At 35.9% G+C, this 14,540-nt stretch overlaps 1 protein-coding gene across 2 annotated transcripts in view; it reads right to left on the minus strand.

The window, feature by feature from the left end:
* The window catches only part of MGAT4C (MGAT4 family member C), a 753,565-nt gene that overhangs the window by 590,729 nt on the left and 148,296 nt on the right, over positions 1-14,540 (minus strand). The window contains exon 3 of one of the 2 annotated variants that reach the window (XM_055118431.1): positions 9,783-9,847. The exons of the other annotated variant lie outside the window; for it this stretch is intronic. The gene's annotated coding sequence lies outside the window, so the exon portion shown is untranslated. The remainder of the gene's footprint in view (positions 1-9,782; positions 9,848-14,540) is intronic. 2 annotated transcript variants of the gene reach the window in all.

Here is a 14,540-nt window from a genome sequence, read left to right on the forward strand (position 1 = left end):
GGAGAAAGCCTTGAGTGTGGGTGTAGTCCAAAAATCAAATCAACAACAACAAAACGAGATAATTAAACTGAGATATAAGCCACAGGTTCACTTTCAATTTGCTTCATCTCTTCTCTCCTCTGTTTATTCCCATACCATCCCCCCCCCTCTGTGTGAGAGTGTGTGTGTGTGCCTTTTAACCTTGTATTATTTAAAAATATATTAGAATGCAAACATCATGAAGAGAGTCTTGGCTATTTTCATTGTTGAATTGTCAATTTCTATTTTAGTGACTATAGTGATTAGACGCAAATGTTAGGAATATGATAGGAGGAATGAATGTTAAGCTAAACTAGCAAATCAAATTCCAGAGAGAGATTAAGCTACAAACTTCAATAAAATTTACTAAGTTCCTTTTCAAGCTGAAGAGAGAAAATGAAAGTGGGAAATTCAGGAAATTGAAGTACTGGATTATTGTAATTTTCCAAGAAGTCTAGATATAATCAGAAAGAAAGACCACATAGCAATTTGGGCAGGGAAATTTTAATTTACAAATGTATTCATTATAACAAAAGTAGAGTCAGGGGAACAGATGAGTAAGACACTTCAAAAGAATATAGGAGTAGAAGATGTAAGGAGCAATATCAGTTAAAAAATACATAGAAAAAAATATAGGAGAAAGTTGCTTCAAAATATTCAGGGCAAAGCTACATAAGTGTCTCCCTGAGCACTGGCAAGAGTAATCGCTGAGCTCAGTTGGATGTGGCCCACAAAATAAACACACAAAACAAAACAAACAAATAAAAACGACATTGATCTTACTAAGAAAGTATTATTGACTCATTACAAAATAAGACGTTACCTTGCTGTTTTACCTAAACGCTGGCTGCCTCTGCTACTACTTTTAGGAATTTAATTTAAAGATATAAAAATGAAGTAATTGAATAACAAGAAGAAATTAGGAAAAACTTAAAATAAGAAATTAATGCTGAGAATAAGGAAATGTATTGTCTTAAATCCTAAGGAAACTGTTGACTTTGCAGTATCTAGCTGAAGCATTATGTTTCAAAGTGCCCAAGGAACTATGCCAAGAGAAATGATGGTCTCTAAACTGTAAAACTGAATTATGAAGACAACATCCATTTCAGCTCATCTGACATTCTTTGCTTTTCAAGAAGCAAATATCCTCTCTTCTTTAAATATCTGCCCAACATAATTTACTTAAGATGTATTAAGCAAAGCTTAAAATTATGCCGACTTGCAGAAGAAGGTACAGTAAAGACCTCAGAAACATTTTCACACATTAGGCAATAAAAGCAGCACAAATTTGGAGTTTCAAGGCAATTGATAAGTGACATGCTAGGTAAGATACTTTGCTGTTCACTCCAGCAGACTGGAAATGGAGGTATAATATCCTTGACAGATGTAAAGTCCTCAAGAAAGTAAATTTGACAGGATTTAATAGCAGATTGAATATGGGACTGAGGAGGGAGGAGTCAGAACCTTCAGATTCAACCTTGGATGATTGATACTTTGAGGTGTAGAATTCAAAATGAAGTAGTCTTCGAAGATTCAAAGTGAAAATTTTGGAGGATGGCAGTGACTAAAATTGTAGATGCATTAACTGAAAAATCTGAATCGATATCTAAGTGGAAATTTCCTCTTGATAACTGATGATAACAATCTTGAGCTCAGGAGACACAAATTATGATAGAGAGGTTCCGTTTTCTATAAGAATAATTTTTAAATACTGAGTACAACATCAATTCCCAGGCATATATTAGGCAATAACATAGAAACTATGCTATGGCAATTAAAAGTCAAGTGATAAGACTGTCAAATATTTGACATCCTAGAGAACAATAAGTCGTAATGATTCCCTCTTGTTCTCTTAGTATCGTCAGGAGGTGCATTTCCCAGTACTTCATTTAAAAGGCCACGACTTATGGAACACTTAGTTTATCCCAAGTGGACACATTCTCTATGTTATCTTCTTTTTTTCAATCAGAAGCATGGAAAAATCATAGCATATGTGCCCCTAGATCCAAAATACAATAGTTGTCACATTGTGGACAATGGAGTTTTAAAAATGATTTCTCATAAAGTGAATCAATAGTAAAAGGGATTGGGAATCAACATTGTTCTAATAAATCAAGAGAGATGTAAGCAATTTACAATCCTGGGTAGAAATAATTACTTCTTAAGGGCGAGGTTACTTGGGGAACTAATTTTTCTATGAGCTTGTATGTCCTCTGTGGATAAGCAGGCCCTCACACTTCTTTGATGGTTTCTATTTCGTTCCCTACAATCTATAGTCATCAACATGTTGTTATACGGGCAAAACTCAAAACTTTCACAGGAAAGGAAAATAAAGACAGCAAAAAATAAAAACATAAATAAATAAAATTTTAATTTAAAAATGTTAGATAAAAATTTGATCTAAATTTTGGGTAAAATTAAATATGCATGTTAAGATATATTTCATTATATGTATTTACATTGTATTTGATATTAAGTAAAATAAAGGTTAAAAGAAATAACATATACATTGAACAGTTTTTTAAATGACATATATTAAAGTATGACTCACATGAAAAACTTAAAATATTCAGGGAAAATATTAATGTGAGTTCATAAATTAATAGTCAAATAATCTTATAGTGCAACACTTTATATTGTAAAGAAAATAAAATTCACTTTAAATAAATAGAAAAACGCAATTGAAGAAATTATCAGAGATAGAGTCAACAAGCAGTCAACCAAGCTCCTGGAAGAAAGCAACACAGTCTCTTGCCCCCGAGCCTGGCTGTCTTTACTGGGGCCCCTCGGAGGGGATGGGTTGTGTTTCCCTCCCTGCCCCGAGCAGAACTTTGACAGTTGAATGTAAAAAACTAAAACTCGCCGAGGGGCATGTGCACTCGAGGGCTCTCCGGGCGGCTCTGTCTCACCACCCACGTTCGGTTCCCCGGAACCGCTGTGTGTGCTGTCGCTCAAGGGCAGGCGACGGAAGGAAGAAGGCCAAACTGGTTGCTCGATCAGTTTATTTCATTCTCTCTCCCTGCTTCTCTCCCGGCTCTCGGTCTCTCTCTGGATCTGTGGATCTGGCCCCCGTGGACCTAAGTTGCCCTCAATTCCTAGCACCGCTTGCCCTGGGTCCTTCTCATCCCACGTCGGGGACCCTACTTTGGGGTGCTAGGAACTGAGGGCAACTGAGGCTTAAGTGGAGAAAGCAGATGCCCGGGAGGGAATCATATTCGAGGCCAATTAATTCCCAAGTTATAAAAACATAATATTGTCTTCTTGTGTCTATACAAAACAGACATAGCTTCAAAGTAAATTATTCAAAAGGCACAAGAAGAGGAGAAAGGCAATATTAACTTATATAATATAAACTCAGTATCCTAGGAAGGTCTGACCTTGCAAATTAGCAGAGTCAGATTAAGGGAAAGCCACGGATTAACTTTTTCGGGGAAGAGAGCATGGAGAAGTGATTATAGCTAAACAAAGGGATGGGAGACATTCGGGAACACCTTGATGGGTGTGACTGGGGTAAGCCTAAACTCCGGGGAAAACTGGGACAAGCTACTTGTGGCAAGGAGGGAAAGGACAAAGTAATGTCGTCCTACAGTTGAAGACCTCCGGAACCCAGCCACAGCCATGCTCAAGGCCACTCTCCACACAGTAGGACAAACCTCACATTATGAAGGAACTGTCAGAGGAACGCAGGTGTGCGGGACCCAGGGTCGAGTTCTCCAAGGCTGCTCATGTTGGGACTGGGCCTTTTCCACTCAGATCCCCCATTTTCTAGTATCTAGGCAGTCACACCAATAACCACATCAATAGCCAACATCCAGAGACTCTAAAACCAAGCTCCCAGAAGCAACACCTAATAGCCTAGTTCTCCTTCTTGGAGAACCTAACAAGCTACAGAGAGTCTATTTCCTGCTTGGGAGATCCTGGCAAGCTCCCCGTGGCCTATTCATATTCTAAATACAATAACAGATATATACATACCTCTCGGAGATCCCAGCAAGCTACCAAGAGTATCCCACCTGCACGGCAAAGCTTGGCAAACTACCTGTGGCATATTTGATATGCCAAAAACAGTAACAATAGATCTTATTCTCCTGACCCTGAAAAAGCCTCCAATTGTTGGGAAAGATGAGTAAAGAGAGCTGAGTGTAATAGAGACATCACTGGTGCCCACTTGAGTTAATCGAGGAACAACGTGATGACAGTGATACAGAGTTAACAGGTTCATTTTAATGAGAGGTTATCAGGATAAGGAAAAATATTTAACCTAAACAAGGTAGAGATATGGAATCTTCATAAAGTCTTCTGTGTATCTAAATTTTAGTATATCAAAATAATCTCAAACTATTTCCGTTTCAAAGTAGCTTTCATTTCAAGTAAGAAAGATGAAAATTCCCAGTAATTCCTAGACCATTTAGTAATACATTTTGATCTTATGGAAACCACAGTACTCAAAAAAATTAATTATAGGTGCCTTAATCATACCTATCATAAACCATTAGTGTACATTAAAAGCAATCAAAATTTTATTTGAAAAATAGATAAAACATAAAGAATAAATAACCTTGACAATAATCTAGACATATTTACTGTTATATATTTTCTATATATGCTACATCTTTATCTCAAAATTAGTGGAGCAAATTCCCCCTATAACAATTTAAGTTATATTTAGAATACATATAGAGTATACGTATATTATTTGAATGCTTGATTCATACTTATATGTTATAAAAATGGTAAGGGTATTTGTCAAACAGAATGAGCAAAAAGTTTTGATAATACAAAGTATTTAGTTTGAATTTTAACTCTGCTTCTTAGATGTATTTTCCATCCGTTCTCAGTATCATAGACTTTAACATGTAATTGAGGATAGTTGTAATGTTAGAAACTTTGTTGACTATAAAACTGTGTTTACCTAGGGAAAGTGCTGAAGAATATCCAGAGACAATGTGGAATGAAGTTTACACAATGATGGTGATATAGTCTTGGCTGTTACATATATGAAACTCTATCTTAGCACTATTGTATTTCATCACACTTTAATAAAATTTGTGAAAAATGGAATGCATAAGAAATATTTAGCACAGTGCATGTAAAAAGGTGGAAAGTAATTTTGTTTTATTGGTATGCATATTGCTACTGAGTTGGAACTGCTTTGAATCAGAAACAGTCTTATATCATAAACTAAATAATCACTAGCATAGTTTTTGAAAAGCTACAGTCATTGAACTTCATTCATTTCCATTTTAAAGAACACTGCTTTATTTCCCCAGAAGTTTCAGTGATTATTTTCAATAATTTTTTTCAATTATGTGACAAGTAACTGGACAATAAAAATGTACATGTGGTCATGTGGTCATTGCAGTTTAATTTTTTTTGTTAATTTTCCCAGCACTTTTCACATTGCATATTCTTATCTGCTACTGCTGTCTTAATTAATTAGTCAAATGACTATTCACATAACAATAAAGATAACTCAGGGTCATAGCACATGTGGAACTTCGCTATTTACTACAACAAGATTTTCCTCTAAGGTAAGAAAAGTTGTTTTAAGTATTATTGATTTTTACTTGGAAAAAATGTCCTATTGATTTTTCTATCTAGACCTTTAACTATAGCTTTTAATACACTATTCTTGTCTATAATGACAATCAATGGAAAATCAAGTGCAGAAATAGAATGGATACAGGTAGGTAAAAGCTAAAAATCAGGCCTTTAGAAATTTAGTGTAGAACTCTATAACCCCACATACACATGTGGCATTATTTCAGTGTTACTTGTCAAATAGAAAAATTAGAATCTTCACTTTTTCAGTGTATTTTTCAGTTTAAAATAATGCAACTGAATATTTTGTTTTAGAGCTTTAATATTTTTTGAAATAGAATTTCTGGGTTTCTGCCACAAATGAAATTCAGATTATTTGGAAGGTTTTGAGTATATATGTCTCTTTTAACCAATGTTTTGTTTTAATTTTTTGTATGTTTGATTTTTAATTTTCCTATATAACAAGATATTAGCTGGTTCTATATTATTACCTTATAGAACTTGGCATCAAAATACATTTGGAAATATTATTATTCACTTTTAGCATTACCAATAACACCAAACGCTGCTGAATACATTATCTGACATTAAAGGTCAATAAAACAGTAACAACAAGTCTCACAATGAAGACGTTTCTGGTGCCACTGGAGCAAATCGATGAACAGGACCACAGTGCAGTGCAGTACATTCTTGGTATGAAAGAAATAGTGCAGTGAATAGGGTAATTGCTTTGAACATGGCTGACTTAGGTTTCATCTCTCTCCACATATGGTCTCCTGAGCACTACCAAAACTAATACCCTAGTAGAGAACCAGCAGTAAGCCCTGAGAACTGTAGGTAGGTATGCCAGGCCCAAACAGAACAAAACAAAAAATACAGTCCATCTTTTTCTCCAAAGACCTATTTGTACACAGCTAATCAGTAAGAAACTCTATAAACAATGTTTTAATCATCATTTTTTTCTCTCGCCACAAACCTTTCCTAGTTTTTTCACTTTTTATTTTCCAGTTTATATTCATACTCTCTCCCTCAATCTTCTGGCTTTCTTTCATTCGTCTCTCTCTCTCTCTCTCTCTCTCTCTCTCTCTCTCTCTCTGTCTCTCTCATCTTTCCTTTTCTCTTTCCTCCTTTTTCTTGAGCAACTTCAGTCTTCTTTAAAACAAAATTTTTTTTTCCAGGTAAAAGCCGGGGGACTAGGGAGGTACTCAACCAGGAGAACAATACCTACTTGTTTAACTGAGTTTGCCTCTCAGCATCAGATGGTCTTTAAATAGCTCTGATATTGCTCTTGTGGCCCCGGCGCACATCAGGCCTGAGAAGCAGAACAGTCAGTCTCCTCTGCCAGGCGAGGCCGGCATCAGGGGGAATGGCCCCAGGCCAACCAAGATTACACAATTTGCTTCCTAAAGGAACTGAAATCTTGAAAGGAACAATCCTTTAGGCAACGGTTAACATTTGTGTAAAATGACTCTATCAGACAACAATTATATATTTCTCTTTAATTGATTTTGACTACAATAAAATATTCTGATATTTGCATTAATATTTTAAGAGATAGCTACTGACTGATGAATACTACTCTATATCTTAACAGATTTTTATTTAGTTTGTGTATCACAGAACTTTCTCTGTATTAAAGCATGCATTCCTTCCCTCTCCTGATATTATTACAATGATCGAGAGTATACCAACTCTAATTTGGGTGCTCATGTATTGGCTCGTGGTGCTTCTCAGGGATCATACTCCTTTACTTGTGGGGATTCTCATGTACTTCCTGAGGATCTCATTTCATAGTTGTGGTGCCCGGGATTGCTAGGAATTTGCACTATGTGCTGTGGTCCACATCTTTTAGTTAGTTGAAATTTTTGCTGAGCCATAATCCAAAAGGGTCATAATGCTCACGCATAACTGACCAAAGTGCCTTTCTTGTGACAAATGAGATTGTAGAAAAACAACAAATCTACCAAAAGAAAAGCAGCAGAGCACCAGCACTCAGGATTCAGCTTGCAGTCTAATGCTTGTAAGACAGGAGCTTTGGCCACTAAGCCATACCCCGGTCTCCCAGAAAAATTAAGTAACATCACTTAACTACTGAAAATGTTAAGATTTATTTAGAATCCTTCAATTACCTATATGTCATATATATGTTTATATACACATATATATGCATATATATGAATGAATACACACATTACATATATATAGTGTGTTCTATAATGTATGCATTTGATTCATGAGGAATTTTATTTTCAGATATTGATCACTGCCTGAAAGAAGAAAAATAACCTAATAAATGGATGATTAATAAGCTATTCATCTGTAACATACAGAATTTGTTATCATTCATAATATCAAAAATTCTTAAGGAATAATTCAAGTGATGCCACAAATATATTGGGAAAAAAGATTTAAATTTATGCTTTAATATTTTTGTTGTTAAAACAATAAAGCTAAATTTATAATATAAAACATATGTTATATATTTTAAAAATAAGAAAACAGATATTATTAAAACTGTTATTTTATTTGTTGTATTTTAATATATATGGTTACTTTTGTCCCATTCTTATATTTGTATCTATCACTTTTACATGGTTTAAAAATTCTTTTTGTTTGTTTTGTTTTTCTTTTTGGGTCATACCTGGCGATGCACAGAGGTTACTCCTGGCTTTTGCACTCAGAAATCACTCTTGATAGTGCTTGGGGTACCATATGGAATGCTGGGAATTGAACCCGGGTCGGCCGCATGCAAGGCAAATGCCCTACTCACTGTGCTATAGCTCCACCCCCACAGCATTTAAAAATTTTAAACCCAACAGTGCTGGGTCATTCTCAGTTGTGTGAAAATGGGGCTCACGAGTTCAGTACTTGTGAACAGTGGACTATCTGATATATATTTTTTTAGGAGAGGAACATATATCATGCTATGCTGTAAATCAAACTTAGATTCCTGCATATATAAGGCATGTGCATTACCACTTTTACTACCTTTCTTGTCCACATATTATGTTTACTGATAATAAAAAGTATGTAAATTGCCAGAATTTATAGTATAGAATTATCAGTAATCAGATTCCAAGCTATATTTAATTAGTGTTACACTTTAACTTATAATGGGTTTCCAATATGTGCTTCAAGTGGTAGAAGCACGTGTTTTACATGGGAGTTCCCTGACATTGTTTGGATCTCAGGCTTTGCCAGTTATAGTTCACAAAAATAAAAATTCAATAAACTTTTTTTCGAATATATAGCATACATAATTTATGTTAATTAGCAAGCAATTTGCAAAATTAGGTAATCACAGTACAATGTGTAATTTGGAATATGATATAGTAGAAATTCAGTCTTAAGTGAGACACAAACACTTGAATGATCTTTAAAAGTATGTATCTGCTTCTCTATAATTTCCTTTTGACTAACTCAGGGAAAACAGTAAGACAACTCAGAACCCACTATAGAGTGAAGATTACATTATAACTTTTGTACAAGTTTTATCATTCTATTTGGAAACATGGTGTGGGAGGGCAAGAGAATGTCAGAAGAGATGTTAAAGGAACTTATTTTCCAAAAGCAAAGTTGTAAGTTAATAAATATATTACTTAAGTAATAATTTATTTGCTTTGCTCAAAAAAGAGAATATTACAAGTAGGCCCAAAGTAAAAAAAAAAAATTGTTAGTAGTAATCCATATCTCTGGTCATTTCCTCCCATTGTCGTCTAAGTCAATGAAACAAATACATTTTAAAAAGCATGTTGTACAAAGACAACTTTGTTTTTCACCTGGCCAGTGAAACTGAAAAAATGACAATCAGAACTACAGCTTTTCAGACAACCTTGAGGCAATTTTGGTTTCAAGCATAAAAAAAAAATAAGTTGTCTTTCTCCTATTCTGCTTCTGTTATTGCTGATAATGCCGCAAAGCTACTGTACATCAAAGATAGCCTCTAAAGGAGACTGTTAGATAGCATTCAGTGATAAAACTCCAATTTTTTTATCTATTCTTCAGAAACACAGAACTCTGGAACCACTAGCCTAGTGATTTTTATAATGTTATGACAAGTATTGTCATTTAAATTAAAATAACACTAAAAGGTTTATCTTTGAAAGCCTCATCACTAAGAATCAACCTTAAATCCCAAAATCTTCAACCTCATAAATCCTTACCTAAAGCAAAGCAGTAATCCATTCAAACTTAAAATATTATTGATTAGACATACCACTCACATAAAACCATTCTGTTTTTCCACATTACATTTTCTTTAATATATTCTGGTGCTTCATTTCCAGTTCTTTGTCAAAAGAAAAATTTTAGAAAAGAAATAAAAGAAGTATAATGAGAATCATTATTTTGTTGATCTTCATTTTCCACAGATTCTCTTCTATTCTCTGACTTGATTTTAAAATGAATATCATTTTATTAAAAAAATACATGGTAACTAGGAACACATCTGTTTTGCTACAAGTTTTGTGGTACTTAGAGACATAAAGATGGCTTTGTGCTCAAAAAATGCCTCCAAGGAAAAGATTTTCCAAAGTTTCTTGGAATGTTCAAGAATTCACCTACTGACCAATATTACAACCATATTATTTTGGGCTGTGTTTTTATTTACTTTTTGGGTGACACCTGACAAAGTTTATGGGTAACTCCAGGTTGTTCACTCAGGTATTATTCCTGAAGGATGCGGGAGACAATCTGGGATGCCAGGGATGTATCCATGATCAGCCATGGGCAAGGTAAATACCCTACCCACTGTCCAATCTCTCCAAAATCCTAAATTCCCATTAAATTATTACTTTGGATCTATCAGTTCATATTGAACCAACTTCAGCAGTCCTGGTGGGTCTGGAGCCATTCTCAATGACACTTGTCCTGGCCTGATAGATGAGACAATAAGTTCTGCCACTTAGGTCTGATGATGCGTTGGGGCCACCAGAGCAATGCCAGAGATATTTAGAGACCATCCGATATGTCTGATGGTCTCAAGCTCATGGTCTCAAATAGTTAGGTATTGCTCTTATAGTTGAGTATATTTCCAGTCCTCAAGCTATCAAATGAAAATTTTAAAGCAGACAGACCAAACTTGAACAAGAAAAAGGAAGGAAAAAAAAAGAGAGAAAACTAAATAAAGCCAGCAGAGGGGAAGAAAGAATATGCATATTAAAAAGTGGAAGAGAAGATTATGCATATAAAATAGCAAAGTAGTCAAGATGTGTGGAGGGAGGAGATGAAAAAGAAGATACAGCATTGTTTATAGAAGTTCTTACTCTGTAGCTGTTTAGAGGTTGGTCATATGAGAGAGAAAGAAAAGAAGAAAGAAAGAAAGAAAGAAAGAAAGAAAGAAAGAAAGAAAGAAAGAAAGAAAGAAAGAAAGAAAGAAAGAAAGAAAGAAAGAAAGAAAGAAAGAAAGAAAGAAAGAAAGAAAGAAAGAAAGAAGAAAGAAACAAACAGAGAAAGAGAGAGCGAGAAAGAAAAGAAAGAAAGAAAGAAAGAAAGAAAGAAAGAAAGAAAGAAAGAAACAGAGAAAGAGAGAGAGAGAAAGAAAGAAAGAAAGAAAGAAAGAAAGAAAGAAAGAAAGAAAGAAAGAAAGAAAGAAAGAAAGAAAGAAAGAAAGAAAGAAAGAAAGAAAGAAAGAAAGAAAGAAAGAAAGAAAGAAAGAAAGAAAGAAAGAGGGGGAAGGGAAGGGCCTAACGGAGTTCAGGGCTTGCCCCGAGCTCTGTACCCAGGAATCACTCCTGGTGGTGGTGGTGCCCAGAAGCAGCAGCTACCCCAGGAAGTCACATTCACATTCTAGAAAAGTTTATCGTGTAATAAACTATTAACCAGATCCTTTGCATTATACAAAAGCTTTAAAATGTTTCTCAGTTAAGATTCACTTTGACACAGCTAAAACTCATCAGTATTTCTGCTACAGGGCATGGCTGTTGTCATCAGCTACACTACCTTGTACTGTGTACTGAAGGGTTACTTAGCAGAAAAGAATGTGTGATTCAAGCTTTTCAGAAGCATTTTGATCATAAAAGATGTGGAAATTGCTCTTTGCAAATATTTGGTGTCTATTACATTTTAATAAATGCCATAGTACATGAAGGATCTGATCATTTAAGTATAGGCTCAAGATTTATGTGATGAGTAGAAATTGTATACTAAGAAAAATCTTCTTAAGAAAATTTTATATTGAGGCTGGAGCAAATAGCACAACGAGAAGGGTATTTGCTTTGAACGCAGCTAACCCGGGTTCAATTCCCAGTATGACATACGATCCCCTAAGCATCGCCAGTGGTGATTCCTGAGTGCAGAGTCAGGAGTAACCCCTGTGCATTGCCGGGTGTGACCCAAAAAGTGAAGAAAAAAATATGAGTATAGTATGTTCCAGTAAATATTTATAAATGCTGAAATCAAAACTTTTCATGGGACAAAATTTATTTTCTTTATATTTTCAATGCACTGGAGCGATAGCATAGTGGTAGAGCATTTGCCTTGCATGTGGCCATTCCGGGTTCGATTCCTCTGCCCCTCTTGGTGAGCTCAGCAGGCTACCAAGAGTATCTCGCTCACACAACAGAGCCTGGCAAGATACCCATGGTGTATTCAATATGCCAAAAACAGTAACAACAAGCCTGAAAATAGAGACATTACTGGTGCCTGCTTGAGCAAATTGATGAGCAATGGGATGACAGTGACAATAATATTTTCAATAATGTTAAATCGTAAAAATTTACCTTTGTAAAAACTAAACCCCAGGCACTAGCCAGCTTTCACTCATGGCTTGTATTTTGTTGGCTCAAGGTCTAGGGAAGAAAATGCATATTGAATGGTGAGATTATTCAAATCTACACTATGTTTTGATGAAATTTTCTAGTCTGAAAGTCATTTGTAAGAATCTCTGCCAGTCACTTGCCACATTCAAATTTAATTTTAATCAGAAGTGTTTTTTTTTCTTAATTTAGTGTCAAATAAAGGAACTTAACTATTTGACAAATTGTGCCCAGTTCCATTACTATTTTTACATGCATGACATTCTGAACTTTCTTAGATATTTGAAGAATACTTTTTAAGAACTTGAAATAGTTTTCTATGAAAACATACACATGCATTTCCAGGGTTGTAAGACAGTTGTCGAGCACTTGCATTGAATGTGTGAAACTATTTAATCCCTGACAGTGTAGAAAAATAAAGATACTTATTTATGTCTAAATATCTAAAAATAAGAGGATCATGTTACATGGTAGTTACTTTCAGGCTTTAGTAGCAAAATTTAAATATCAAATTTAAAAAATATATTTATATTTTTAAAGTGTAAATATACAGATATTTTTTAAGTATCTGTATCAGTATAGAAATTCAGCTATAGAAGCAGACATTCTGGGTAAAAATCAGTAATTTCACTGTTACTACAAGATTTTGTACAGATTACCTAAAATCTTTATATCAATATATTTATATTTCTGAATGCAGCAATTATGTGTACCTCGGTTGAGAACTCAACATGACAATCGACCTGGCACCTGAACTGCGCAGGAGGAAGAGAGTGGCATGGAATATCTTCAAGAGCTTTGAAGAAATGGTTAAGTGGAAGAAGAACCTCCAGCTTGGGGCACATGTTTTTGACTCCACCGTTCTTCCTGCACTAACATATGCCTCAGAGACCTGGGCCCTACTCAAACAAGATGAGAACGCTATTCGGGTATCCCAAAGCGGAATCGAAAGAGCTATGCTTGGAATATCATGTTTCACTCAAGTGAGAGAAGGAATCTGGAGTTCAGACCTCCATCGTCGATGATCAAGAATCAAGGACGCTGTCTTGTTTGCCAAGGCATCAAAGATCAGATGGGCCGGACACGTAATGCGATTTAGAGATGACTGCTGAACTAGAGCTGTCACCGAGTGGATTCCATGGGACATCAAAAGACCACATGGCCACCCATTTATGAGATGGTCAGACTTCTTCATCAAGACCCCGAATGAATGGTTTGAGGCTCTTCCTGTTCCTGGAGCAAGTAGATACCATTGGGCTACACTAGCACGCAACAGGAATGAGTGGAGATGTTACTGGCACCCCCTCGAACAAATTGACAACGTGATGACAAGTGATACAAGTGATTTATATCCAACTGGATATTCATAAGTTTCTTTTGAGTTGATCTATTTGAAAACCAGAAGAGGGACTAATCAAAAGGAAACATTATGAAGTTGGTTTCTTTACATTATCAGGAAGGATCCTCTCATACCGTGTTCCTTCACTACTTGCTCTGGGTAAACAAAATAACATACTCACTTCCACTGAGTCACTCCTATAATTTTTAGTTTTGAAAATGAGACTATAGAGATAAACTTGTATTCAATTGAATTTAATATGTTTTGATCAATATTGATATGCTTCATCTTAGTCATGGGAATAGTCATGCAGATAAGCTCTCATCGGCCAGCGTCCAGATCTCCCAGCTGCTTCTCCTGGAAGGGAGCATAAAAATGAGGCCCCCATAACCATGCCACTGGACTCCCTGTCAGGCTGTTTTCACTTGGGGTGCCCCAGAAAGGGGGGCAAGTGAGAGCCCTGCCCACCCCAAGGGACCCACCCCAGCAGCCGACCTCCATAATCCAACCACTGCCACACTCCAGGCTGCTTTCCACACACTCAGGCTGAACTTCACATATAAGTGAAGATATTCCTAATCCGTGCAGCCATGTGACACATCATAAGAGACTCCCTACTCATTTTCCATAATTATCACACCATATTTGATTGGAGGCAAGATGGCGCCAATGCCGCCCTAACCCCTCGAGCTCTCTCGAACTTGGCTCACAGTATCACCTTAAAAAACACCTGGCTTAGCACGCCAGGGATGGAACTCTACACGTGATGCCTGCTGGAATTCTACGCCTGATTCCTGATGGACATCGCAGGCGGTTTTGCAAGATTCAGACAGAAAGACATCACTGGGGCACAGAGAAACCACTATGGCGGCCACAGAGTCACTGCC

This window comes from Sorex araneus, chromosome 10, assembly GCF_027595985.1.
Source record: "Sorex araneus isolate mSorAra2 chromosome 10, mSorAra2.pri, whole genome shotgun sequence".
Lineage (NCBI taxonomy): Eukaryota > Metazoa > Chordata > Mammalia > Eulipotyphla > Soricidae > Sorex > Sorex araneus.